The sequence below is a fragment of the Helianthus annuus genome, chromosome 14 (assembly GCF_002127325.2).
Source record: "Helianthus annuus cultivar XRQ/B chromosome 14, HanXRQr2.0-SUNRISE, whole genome shotgun sequence".
Classification (NCBI taxonomy): Eukaryota; Viridiplantae; Streptophyta; class Magnoliopsida; order Asterales; family Asteraceae; genus Helianthus; species Helianthus annuus.
This window is the reverse complement of record NC_035446.2, coordinates 150,846,182-150,860,353: the sequence shown is the minus strand read 5'-3', so window position 1 is coordinate 150,860,353 and position 14,172 is coordinate 150,846,182. Positions and strand designations below refer to the sequence as shown.

At 38.7% G+C, this 14,172-nt stretch overlaps 1 long non-coding RNA gene across 4 annotated transcripts; it reads left to right on the top strand.

Moving 5' to 3' along the window:
- The first annotated feature begins 322 nt into the window (after positions 1 to 322).
- LOC110904195 lies at positions 323 to 4,064 on the top strand. 4 transcript variants are annotated; one of them, XR_004879637.1, is made up of 4 exons: positions 323 to 767; positions 922 to 1,025; positions 1,990 to 2,102; positions 2,614 to 4,064. It is a non-coding gene; the product is annotated as an uncharacterized LOC110904195 (long non-coding RNA). The 4 variants fall into 4 exon arrangements; XR_004879635.1 differs by having other exon boundaries at positions 332 to 767; positions 1,112 to 2,102; XR_004879636.1 differs by having other exon boundaries at positions 335 to 767; positions 922 to 2,102; positions 2,614 to 3,305; positions 3,664 to 4,064.
- The last annotated feature ends 10,108 nt before the right edge of the window (positions 4,065 to 14,172 follow it).

Genomic DNA, 14,172 nt, shown 5'->3' with positions numbered 1-14,172 from the left:
GAGGTAACGAAGTGCATTACGGTCCGTTGTCTATGACATCGATAGCAATTGGCACCTAAGCTACGTGATAGTAATCCGTTAATCACTATATGCAATTGAATCAAGTTTAAACATGTAGGAACCCTAGGTCTTGAAATAATCGAACCGGGTGTGGAACTTGTCTCTAATTTCTTGTTTTAATCATTTAGAAATTTAGTTGCAATTCTAGTTAATCACAAGTGTTTTAGATAATACCAATTGTCGGGTCACTCCGATTTATTTTCCAACCTAATAAACTTATAAAAAAAATAGCAATCTTCATACACTAGTACAAAAGTGAGCAATGGATGCGAACAACAATTGCTAAAAGGTGCGGTTCACCCTTCAAACCGCATCTTTTGAGCGGTTCTTTGCCCTTTTGAGTGTTTCTTTGGTTTCACGCACACCATTGGATGCGGAAGTTGTTGACCCGCAGCTTTTGCCCCCAATTTTCCCCCACAAAATTTCACTTCCCTTCGTCTTCAAAAAAATTTAAACCCTAAAAACCTCTCCTACCCCCACAAGCATTAATTTCCCTCCGTCTCCAAAAAGAATTAAACACCGAAAACCATTCCATCTCCTAGAAACTTCTCCTCTCCGGTCTCCACCGTATGCTCCCAAAAAATTAAATACCTCGAAGTCATCCACCATCCATCTAAGATCGGACGCAACAGACAACCGCCTCAATCTTCCTTCATCTTGATGACGGTCTTAATCGAACATCACGGTTCTTGAACACATTTGAAGAGGTGATGGAAACCCCAACCTTCTTTTATCTTTATATTGTCCGATTATCGTGGTGTGTATATCCTGTTTTATATATGTGCTATATATATGTAGTCAAGATTATCGGGGATTTGAAAATCTTTGAAAGAATAATTGTGTTTTAAATCGGTTTGTTAGTATCCAGATATTTCGTGTTGAAGAGACCCCGTAGAAGATGAGAGGGCACAACCATGGGTGTCTATCATTGTCCCGGTCTCGGAATCAGTCTTTTTTCTCTCTCGGTAATCTCTCCTCTTTTTGACCTAGATTCATCATTGGTTTTTGTTGAGTGTTTGGGGATTTATGGTTTAAACTTTAAAGATGACAGATTTTGCAGGCCTCGCAAGTTGGGAAATGGATCAATAAGGGATTGAGTTGAAACCTTTTATTTTGTAGTTGTGTGTATGGAAGCCAAAAAACCTGGTCAAACTGATGGAAGTTGGTTGGGTCTGTGGTTTAATAAGTCTAATCATATAGTCGGTTGGTTTAAAAAAAATGAAAACTGGTTTACAAAAAATATAACACGAATTGAAATAAAATAATTTTTATTTGACTTATATGGCAGAGTTTGTTCAGTTTCAAGCATTGTTGATCTACCTGTGATTTCTTGACACCTTCCAAAATCATATTCTACAACTTGCTGTAGCTTTGATAGTCTTTGCTTAGGTGTTTCGGCTAAGCTTTGATACCCACATTTTGCAGGATTTGTATATAGGAGAGGCACCTTACCACTAGGTAGGGGTGTTAACAAGGCCAGAGGCTCGAGAGCTACTCGTGATTGGCTTGGTTAAAAGCTCGAACGAGTCGAGCCTTAACGAGCCCGAGCTCAAGCCTGAAATACAAAGCTTGTTTAGGCTCGCGAGCCCAAACGAGCCTAAACAAAATTTTAGTATTTTATATGTATAATATAATAATGATGATGATAATATTGGTGAGCCGAGCTCGAGCCGAGCTTTGGCTCGCTTAATCGCTGTTGAAACGAGCTTGAGCCGAGCTTTTAGCTCATTTGAGGTTGTTCTCGAAATAGCTCGAGTCGAGCCGAGCTCGAGCTCAAGCTTCATAAAAACATAACGAGCCGAGCTCGGGCTCGGGCTCGGCTCGGCTCGTTTACACCCCTACCACTAGGATGTCCTTTGGGTAGGTTATACAATAATTTGGTTGGTATGGTGGGTGAGTTTTATTGTTTAGGAAATTGGGATTATGTAGTTTATGGAGGTATGAGTTCCACCATTGTTGGACAAGATCCGGCTCTGATCAGTTCATGGAAGCTTACTGTGAGATACTATGCTATTTTCACAAGGATGGAGTCCCAGTTCAAGGTAATCTCTTTCTCTATCACATATTCTAGTACATAATCTACTATTTTTTCACCTACATACATGTGTATTTAATTATGTATATGTTATATGTTTTATGCAGTTTAATAATAAGCACGACATATGGTGTTTAATATCGAGGAGAAAATTGTTTATTATTGTTGAATATGCATCAATGCAACTTATATTACAGCTTTGGGAGATATGGATCGGAAGTTTAACAAGTACCCATATTATTATTCTTGACACGTACATGGAAATAACTGTAGATTAGTTTAAAAAGTATTGTTGAAACAGTGCAAATGATCTGAGTTAGGATCTATTTTTCTTTTATATGAATTGAGCTTAAATTAACGTAACTTTTCTAACCACTTTTGCAAATTATTTTCTAAGTTTTGTGATTACAATAATTTCAGGGATTCATGCATGTTAACTTTTATTGCAAAAGTCATTGAAATTTTAGACCAGGGAAGACTTTAGCTTAACTTTTTTTTTTGTCTAACTTCAAATACAGTTTAAGTTGATGTACTTATTGGTTGGATCATGAAATAGCAATCTTCATTGTAACATGGGTTAGGTAAAGATCCTAGACTATATCTCTAGATTATTTATCTGTTCTCTTTTTATGTATTATGTCTATAATGTTGGCTGCTAAATTGTAAACATGTGATAATCTGTTTTATGTACTATAATCAGTAGACAATACCCAACCATGGTTTTAAGTGTTTAATGGGTCCTAAGTTATAGCTTCTAAGTTATTAGCCTATTTTCTCTGTATTTACAACTTGCATATGTTGTACATAGATTAAGCACTTCAATTTTCTGTTAATTAAGTTTCTTGTTTGTTGACTTTTTTTGTAATAACTCTATGTGAAATAAGGTTGTAGTGAGAGAGGTAGGGGTGTAAACAAGCCCAGAGAGCTCGAGAGCCCAGTCGAGCTCGGGCTCGGCCCGGCTCGTTTACACCCCTAGAGAGAGGCGCGGACAGAAATGGATCACCTAAAGAGGAACTTGATCTTGACATGAATAACATCAGTATGGTTGATCATCAAGCTGAAGATCGGTACAATATGTATGACTTTGACAGCGTTGAGTTAATATGTTACTTTGAACGGTTATTAGTGATCCTTCATGAGAAAGAACTCACTTGGGTTGGGCGTCTCTTGCATAAGCATCATACTTGTGTAATTTCAGCACTAAGAATCGGTACGTCTTTAAAGTAGCATCCACTCACATGGTCTGCCACTGTAAGTTCTTATATATTCAAGCAAAACATAGGTCTTATTTTTTAGATATATTTGTTGATGCTGGAATAGGGGAGTGATTCCTATCATTTTTCTTTTTCTGTTTCTTTAATAAGAACAACCTACAATATGAGATCATTATTTTTTGGTATATTGAACATGTTGAACGTCTATTTGAAAGTTTATAGATTCGCTCTGATTACTTCTTATTACATGGGCTTTATCATTTAATTAAAGATTCCATCTTATCTTATACATATATACACTTTTAGACAATTTTTAAGCTTCATTTTTAATAATTTAACATTATGTTTTGGTAGGCAATTTCGACGGTTCCTGTTGCAAGTATTAATTGAAGACATAGGTTGGGGTTGCAAGTATCAGTCTCTTAATGACATGTTTTTGTAATGCAGTTCGTGCCACTATAGAGTTGGAATTTGATTTTCATAGGGCCATCTACAACCTCAACATTGTTTAGGTTAGTTCAACATTGTTTTGGTTAGTTTAACGAACTTTTTCTTCTCTACGATTCTAGTTGCAAGTATGGATTGAAGACGTTGGTTTGGGTTGAAAGTATGAAGACATCGGTCGGTTTAGGAAGTTACTGTATATCACTTTCATCTTTAGAGTTTTATGTATTGTTGTGTTACCTGAAACTTTTGTAATATTATGTTACTTTGAAACCTTTGTATTTTATATTCTTAGGTTATATTATACTGGTTCTAATATAATTTTGTTTTTTTTGTATATTTTATTTAATTTTCAGATAATTTGTTAATAATGGGAATTTATTGGAAATTTGTAATAGAATTATTGGGAATTAACAATATATATATATATATATATATATATATATACTAGTTTACTCTAAACACCATTAGATGCGGTTCTAAAACCGCATCTTTTGAGTATATTAGGAAAAAAGTAGTTTTTGTTAATATATCAAAAGATGCGGTTCAAGAACCGCATCTCTTGGACCCGCATTATTTGATATATAGCCAAAAGATGCCTTGCCATAAGATGCGGGTCTAAAACCGCATCACATAGCTAATTTAACCGCATCTTTTGATCAAATATGTACTAGTGATAATCACATTGTACATTTTTGTAAATAGTCTAACTAGTCGAACAGGTCGTGCAATACGGACCACAAGCTCTTCATGGATTCAATACCCGACTTACCCTAGCTACCTAGGTTTAATTGGGTTTTTGACTGATCGGGACGACACGGTCACGTCACCTCCTGACTTGTGAACTTTGTAGGAGGTAAAATCTTCCTTCTTGGTCTATCTCTAGCTAAACAATATGTACTATTACTACCTTCTGAACCTTCATATATGTTTTCATTCACAACTTTATCTTCACTGCCATTAGGCTCCACCTCAAACTTGAAATCTCTCTTCTGTATGTTTCTCAACAGTCTTACTTCCAACCACATCTTTGTAAACAATATATTCTCTAAATGGCACTATGTCTCTATTGACAAAAGCTTTAAGTTCCCTTCATCAAGGCTCTAAACCCTATGACCTTTAACCCCTTCAAGATATCCAAGTATTACATGTTGGGAATCAGTGTATCAAAATTATAGCGGAAGCGGTTTACATATTTTAACAAGAGCCGATTATATACACATATATATTATGGCCGACTTTTTTATATATATACTATATGTTTGATTTATTAATCCAATTAATAAATATTCTCAATCTGGATCAAGGTTATACGCGTATAAACAAACAAACAAATAAATAAATAAACAACCATAGTGGGTTTTAGTAATCAACCTTTGACGACTACACCGGAATTGTAACACGCGGGTTACAACGAATCCTCGCTAGTAGGAAGTTCACAATCGAGCACAAGATACCTGAAGGTAGAAGCGGCCAAGGGTGAGGCGGTGGTGGTGCTTGGTCGAGCAGGTGGCGGCGATCCTTTTGCTTGGGGTCGGCCAAACTTGGGGAAGGAGGCAAGGGGTTTTGTTTTGTTAAAAAGTATGATTAGGGTTTGCATCTAAATCTCCTTATTATAAAACGTAATCTTACTTTAATCCCCTTATGATTATATAATTATAGCCTCTTAATAATTATCTAGTTAATATTAAGTGCACCGGGTTTAAACTATTATTATTTCACAAATAATAATCCACTTACTCGTGAACATATATGATTCGTGTACCAACGTGTAACTCTTCAGATCGTACCGAGTTGGATACGTTGACTTTAATTACGGTCGGACATATACATATCTCCAACAATCTCCCACTTGGAAGATTTTAATTAAATGAGTCAACGTGTACAGAGTTGGACGCCTAGCTGTATCGCATTGCTCCTAACACGGTATGACACTTTACAGTCGTCAACTAGTTCTTTGAGTTCAAGAAACACTTTACTTAACCAAATAGTGTAGCCCTGATATTTCTATCAATAAGTCCCTTCTGTATAGAACATTCGTTAATCATAAGACATGGATCATTCATTCTTATATAGTGATCAACTATTCTCTATTCTCGTCTTTAATTCAAAGTGGTCTAACGAACTACTTTTAGTCCGAGCGTGGCCATGCGTTATTCCAGTTTGAGTTAACGAGGGCCCTAGAATGTCTAAACTTCTAATCCTATAGAAGTACAGAATTCCATCAGCGTCATACAACTCCCACTTAACCTTGGATTTCTCCCAACGCTACCCGGATTACTATCCATGTTTCAGGACAATGTTAGATAACATCAAAGATTGTCCTTGATCAATGTAGTTTAATGTGCCTAAGGAAAAAGGACAGATTGAACATATCAATATCAAAAAATCTCATGACTTAGATCCATGGAGATCGTTTTGAAGCGAGTCACATCCAATATCATTCCATAGTGATATTTGTTAATTTTGATTCTCAAACCCGTGAGTTATTCATCTCATGAATGCAATCATCTCAATTCACAATAGTCTTACATTCAAATTCATTCCCATGTATTTTGATTGACTACGGATATTTTAGAATACGCTTATTCAAGGATTTAAACATATAATTAATGAACACAGTTACAAAATAATTAAACTTGCATTTAACCAATAAATCAAATAATTATTCAATGTAACTATTGTAGTTCAAAATTAAAACACCAATACTAACTACATATCATGCCCACTTTCTAGCAAATCTAAGCCCTATCTTTCCAGCATGCTCCTCATGTTTAGATTGAGGTAAAAGCTTAGTAAAGGGGTCAGCCAGATTTAGATCCGTATGAACTTTGTTTATTACGATGTCTCCACGCTCTATTATCTCTCTAATAAAGGCTTAGTAAAGGGGTCAACATCTCAATCGGTTTCTTTATGCTAGGCACAACGTCGAGATCAGCAATGAACTTCTTCATCCAGGCAGCATCCGATGCAGCATTGTATTCTGATTCACAGGTGGATTGAGCAACCACACTTTGCTTCGAGCTCTTCCAAGTAACAGCCCCACTATTCAGAATGAAAACATATCCCGTCTGTGACCTTGAATCGTCACGATCAGTGAAAGCATGCATCAGTATAACACTTAACTGACAGCTCCTCATCCAGTCCTCTATATATTAAGAACATGTCCTTAGTCCTTCTTAAGTACTTAAGAATGTTCTTCACTGCAGCCCAGTAACTATCTCCGAGATTCTATTGATATCTACTCGTCATGCTAAGAGCATACAAGACATCAAGTCTAGTACGTAACATGGCGTACATGATAGAACCAATAGAAGAAGCAAATGGAACTCTTTCCATTTTCTTCTTTTCCTCTTCAGTGCTTGCACACTGCTTGCTATTAAGAATGGTTCTAGGTGCCATGGGCAAGAGCCCCCTTTTTGAGTCTTGCATTGAGAAGCGTCGTATAACCTTATCAATATATGCACTTTGACTCAAACCTAATAACCGCTTTGATCTATCTCTATAAATCTTTATTCCTAGAATATTAGTGGCTTCACCAAGATCTTTCATTGTGAAACATTTACCCAACCAAGCCTTAACATCTTTTAGCATAGGGATGTTGTTTCCAATGATTAGTATGTTATCTACATACAGAATGAGAAAAGTGATATAGCTCCCACTAGATTTCTTATAAACACATGGTTCATCTTCGTTTTTGATAAAACCAAACTGTTTGATTTTCTGCTTAAAACAGAGATTCCAGCTGCGAGATGCTAGCGTTAATCCATAGATGAATTTATTTAGCTTGCACACCTTATTAGGATTCTTTGGATCGACAAAACCTTCAGGTTGAACCATATAGATATCTTCAAGTAAGTGTCCATTAAGGAACGGGGTCTTGACATCCATTTGCCATATCCTGTAGTCATAATACGCAGCAATGGCAAGTAGAATTCTAATAGACTTAAGCATGGCTACTGGGGAGAAAGTTTTCTCATTATCAATTCCTTGTATCTGAGTGAACCTTTTCGCTACAAGCCATGCTTTGTAAGTTTGCACATTTCCATCTATGTCAGTCTTCTTCTTGAAGATCCATTTGTTTCCAACAGTCCGACATTCGGTAGGAAGATCAACCAAATCCCAGACTTGGTTATCATACATGGATTGCATCTCTGCATTCATGGCTTCTTGCCATTTCTTGGATTCTGAATCCATGATTGCATCTTTGTAAGTAGCATGTTCAGCTTCATCAATCATGAAGATATCATCATACCTTTCAGGTGCACTACGATCCCTAATACTTCTTAAAACACTTGGTGTTTCTGTTGTTTCTTGAGTCCTCTCAGGCTCAACTTCAATAGTTGGATCAGTTACTTCTGGTTCTGTCTGAACAATTGGTTCAGTTACTTGTGATTCTCGAATTTCTTCAAGTTCCACATGATTTTCTCCAATCCCTCGCGCCAAAAGCTCTTCCTCCAACAAAGTTCCTCGTGTTTAGTGAAAATCTTATTTTCAATGGGATGGTAGAAAAACAAACCGATCTTTTTAGCATATCCGATGAAAACCACTTTTCCGCCTCTGGGTCCAGTTTATCCGAAGATTCTAGAATGACATAAACGTTACATCCCCAGACCTTAAGATAGGATACTTTAGGTTTCTTTTCATGCCATATCTCATAAGGCGTTTTGTCAACCTTCTTCGTTGGAGCTATATTCACAAGTCTTGCGGCAGTTTCCAGAGCATAACTCCAAAAGGAGCGTGGAAGGGTTGTTCGACACATCATTGATTGAACCTTATCTAATAGAGTTTGATTTCTCCGCTTAGACATGTGACAACCCTCACTAAACCAGGTATCCGTACGACTTAATTAACTATTAATTGCAGCTTAATTACTGTACTTAACTGAAATTGCTGATAAACTGCTACTTGACTGTGATACTTGTACATATCTGCATCATACTTTGATTTCCGTCACTACTTTATTTACAAGTTGAACCTTAGTGACAAACATGATGCACTAAAAGCACAGTAGCATTTGAACGGATAACCTATTGAACATGCTGATAAAGCCAGCATCAGGCAGACACTGCCTCTAAAGGCCTGAATGAGCCAGAAATATTTTTACTACACCCAGAGTGTGTGTAGGGATACAAGGGTTGTAGAACTGTGTCTCTAGGAATAAGATATAATGATTGGATGTGCCTAAAACGTACTCTAAGCACAAAACACAGCACTTTTATTAACATACCAGCTTCTAGCTAACTAATAAAGTGCCAAAACATGAGGAAATATTCTCGACACTTTTGGAAATAAATTGTGTCACTAAAAATATTATTTACGACGCTTAAAAGCTTACTTAAGCACTTTAACGGATTACAATCCAACCGAACAACCGGACTATACCCGGAACATAAAAATATTGCCAAAAATATTGTTAGTCTTTTTCTGAGCCAGTTAGGGTCCCTGATTACCCTAACACCCGCATTATAACGCATCACACCACTAACCGAGTTAACCCCTATCTAACTTGGTTTAGTGTAACTAAACTCTAACTAAACGATCGAAATCGAACTGGATACCCCCCCCCCTAATGAGATCGGCCAACTAGGGGAACCAAGAGGGTACAACTTTTGATTATTATAATGGCTTATGCTTAATATCTAGATGACACATTGACCATTGGATTTGGAACTTGTTTATGTCTATAAATACAACACTTCACACAAGAGATTACACATCCACAATTCACCAAACTCTCTCCTCTCTCTTGCCTCCAAACTCTCGGCCGAACACTCCCATAGCCACCCACCCATTGTCGAGTTTTGATCTCTTCATTCCAAGCACATACAAGCTTCAAGGGTTACGTATTAGGAGCCTCGGAGCAAACGGAAGTGGAAGGACCTCATTATCTTGCTTTTATCCACCACCTTTTCGCCTAGATTCTTCCCTAGCCCCGAGCTAGAGGTATAATGTTTAAAACTCACTCTCGAACATATCTAAGGTGGTTAATATGATTTATAACGGTTAAAAGTCGGAAACATGCATTTTGAATCTTTAAAGTTTACTAAAACTTGAATTTTGTTGGATAAAAGATCATAACTTGTGTAAAAGTTGTAGTGTTTGAATATGTTGATTATTGAGGCCCGATCTACGTTGTGGTGGCTCTGATCATCGTTTAACCCGACTTTGTTAAGATCATAGATCTTGACATAAGCTTGTTTCTATCGGTACAAGGGTTAAAAGGTGAAACTCTACCACACGGAAGACATGAACTTGTGTAAAAGTATTTTGACTTGTAAAATAGTATTTAAAACTAGCGGATCTACGCATGTAGAAGTGGTATATTCGTAGAACCAAGTGTCGAGAAAATCATGTTTTATAAAAGTCGGATGACACACTAACAAATATGATTTTTACAAACTACAAGTGTATAAACACTTGTGAAACGAAAGATCCGACAAAGTAACAATTTTTATAAAAGTTGTCGGGAAGTTGTAAAGGATGATTTATTCTAAAAACGAGGTTTTTACAAAATTTAGTTATTTTACACATAGATCCACAAAATATAACGGGATCTACACTATAGTTTTCAGAAAAACCGCAAGTTCATGTGATTATGCGATTTTACATACTTGTCGATTAGTTTGATGTGTCGGAAATTGTTTGATTGAATCAAGAAATTGTTGAAGTGATTTTGTAAAAGAAAATGATACGCTTGAAAGCGTGGCCACCTCCAGTTACAGGGGAAACTCTGGCGAAATTTTTCTAAAATCTAACACTTAGAATTATTTACAAGTGTTAGACTATTTTTGAGATGTTTTCAAAATATATTTCGCCATGACTTTATTTATTAAATAATCGGAGGTGGGATTTTCACAAAGACTAAACGTGATAAATATTTATTCGATAAATATATTTTTCACCACACTCTTTATGATTATTTTGTGAAAATATATAAATATTATTTTTAGAGTAAAAATAATATTTACAAACGTTGACGAACCCAAAATAATACAAACGCTTACACAACGAACGTATAAGTTACAACGGTAATTACTATTACCACTTAATCGTTAAAACGTAACTTACGCTTAAAACGGAATATTCATAAACGCGTATTTCGTCAACATATTATTTTGGAAAGTATTAAGTGAAGAGAAAATATAATATTTTTGGGGAAAAATATTTATATTTTGGAATGAGAAGTAAAAATATATTAAGTGGACTTAATGAGATGATACAAATACACATGTATTAAATCCCCCATCCTTGGGAAGGAAATTAATTACCAAGTATATACAAGGAACGGTTGTCTAACTGTTTCCCAAAACTTAAACTATAAAGCTAAGGCACGGCCATCCGTCTAATAGAATTAGCACATGTAGGTCGTTGCACAGCTGCCTGACATTCGGAGTACTTGGTATAGCGACGCACTGACTTTGAGTTCATGTCCCCCTTTTCTCTTAACTGTTTTCAGTTTTCTAAACTGCGGGGGTGAAATACATGTTACATTGATTATGAATACTTTATACATGGTATGGTTAGCGTAAGGAGGTTTGTTACTTTTAGATCATGTGAATGGGTAGGCGGAAACTTGAGGTCATTAATCCTCAGGGTAGGACCGAGGGGCAGGAGCGGTAGATCTATTTGGGTGTAGCGAGCCCAGTCCCAGGTCCAGCATAACGGACCTTGGGATGACTTTGTTCCCGACGCATAAATTTGCTAGGTTTGAGCCTTCCTACTTGCATTTCACACATATCAATGGCCTTGCAAACCATTGGTGATCTCTTTTTCCTTATTTGCTACATACCAGGGTTTTTGATAAATACAAAGGTTTATTTACTCACTTTCGCATGAACTCGCTCAACATTATTGTTGATTTTTCAACTTACATGTATTTCAGGGAATTAAAGATCTGGCACGGTATGGCATGTTTTCCGCTGCATTAGTCACCGAGGTCATCCAGGGTTTGGGGAATGTGACTCTTTCCTGGACAAGTCACAGTCCTCGAATCATGTTATGTTATGATATGTTTAGGGTTGTAATGTTTGTGGGACAAGTTTGTGGTTGATAGGGTGTTAACCCGTTAAGACAATGTTTTGATATTTTTATTTTAATGGATGATCTTGCATATTTTTAATTCATATAGCTTTGTTATGATTAAGCTATGGTATTAAGAAGTCACACCAAATTAACCACGCTTCCGCAAAGCCAGGGTGTGACAGCTTGGTATCAGAGCTCTGATCATAGCGAACTAGGATTCCTTCTTGAGTCTAGACTATGATCACTAGGGCTCTCACGAAAACATTTTTACTGCATACCACTTAAGTCCAGATCCAAAACCTTTTTATAAACAAATGTTGAGCGCATTTATTTATTATTTTTAGGCTCAGTCTGGGAGGCTGAGGCTCGGTCTGGGAGGCCGAGGCTCGGTCCAATGGATAGAGGTAGTTGTCTAGTGGGACTAGGGAGTCAGTCTGGGAGGCTGGGAGAATTGACTAGTGGGACTAGAGAGTCAGTCTGGGAGGCTGGGAAAAATTGGCTAGTGGGACTAGGAAGGACAGTCTGGGAGGCTGGGAGGCTAGTGGGACTAGGAGGATTATGTGATTATTATTTGGTAGCTTATGTGATTACCTGATTTACTGATTATTTGTGCATATTTGTGTTTGTTACAGACACATGGATTCACCAGGCACGGGTGATTCGGATACCACCGGACCTTTACCCATAGTATCTGACGACATTATATCCACAGAGCACGAGGTGCATACCTCCGATTACACGAGCGCTGATGACGATGACTTTCAGCCCTTCGCTCTGCCCGATGGCGCTGATGAGCCTATTGATGACCCTCCTGCTGAGTACTTACCCCTAGTTGTGATACCAGCTCCTATTCCTTTAGCCGTCTATCCCGCATATGACTTGCTACTCGACGCCGAGGCTGACGGCGATATCGATTTGTTTGAGGACGAGCCTTTTGAGGATGAGATTCCGGATGCAGCCCTTCTTCCCGCTGGCGATCTTCTGATGATCGCTGACGCCCCTGCTGAGGATTCACCCGCACATTCACCGGTCCCAGACTCTTTTGAGTCTGTGGCATCCGCACCTTCTCACGAGGTGAGCGCACAGCACTTTGTACACGACTCGGATCCTGACCAGGCTTCCTCTGCTGCACCTATTCCGAGCTTTGCATTTGAGCATGACGACATAGAGGATTCTGATCCCATTTTCCCTCCGGGATTCGACCCGGATCACGACATTGAGTTTATCCCGATGGACCAGCCCATGGAGGACCCCGCTGATCCAGTTGATCCTATTGATCCTGAGTTCGACTTTGATATGGCTTTTGATGACCATGAGCCTGCTTTGGCTCCTGAGCAGGCAGCTGCTCTAGATCCTATGCCTGAGCATGACCCCGTACATGCTGGCATCCCAGTTGAGCCCGTTCTGGCTGACCCGCCCGTTGATGATCATCTGGAGGGTGATCATGTTGTTGCTATCGATCCTGTTGTTGATCCACCTTTTGTTGCTGATATACCGGTTGACCATCCTGTTGCACCAGTTGATCCTGTCATTGTTCCTCCATTTGATCCCATTCCACTCGAGCCTGAGCACGCACTATTTGCTGACCACATGGATCCACCCGATGAGGATGCTCAGCACGGTTGGATACCTGCTGACGAGGACGTCCCACCTTTGCCCCCTCAGATCCCTGTTACACGATCTGTTGATTTCACTTTTCAGGTTCCTCAGTTTGTACCTCCAGCGAGGCCTGGAGAGGGCTCTTCAGCCCATCCTTTTGGGCACGTACCGATGTCTATTCCCTTCATGCCCCAGATGTCATCTGTTCCACCCTCTACTTCATCATTTCATGTGGCACCATTTGACCCCACCAGTGAGCCTTTGCTTTGGTCGACGCCACCAGCCATGCCACCTACTGATCCATACCATCCGTTTCATGTTGGACACACTATAGAGGACGTTTTGATGTCCTTCGTTCATCAGCATGAGTCGCACACGCAGCGTCTCCAGGAGCTCGAGAGAGCTCAGCTGCCACCATGTTCATGCCATGGTCAGATACACTCCCCTCTTCAGCCAGGTCGATCATTACCCCCAGATTTTGCTGCTCGTCTCTTTACACTAGAGCAGCAGGTTGCTTCTGTTATTCGCACTCAGCAGGCTATGGAGGAGGATTGGCTTCTGTTACGTCGCTTGCTTTACCCTCACTTTCCCCCTCCTCCCCCGCCATCCGCATAGAGCTCATCAGTGCTGTATAGGTAGACGTTGGTGAGACGACAGCGATTGTGACTGCACAGCATTTTGGAGACCATCTGATGATACTGACTTTTGTTGACACTTATTTGATGTACTTGATGTATTTGACACTGACATGATATAGTTTTTGGACAGGGGTGATGTAGCCCCTAATTGATTGAT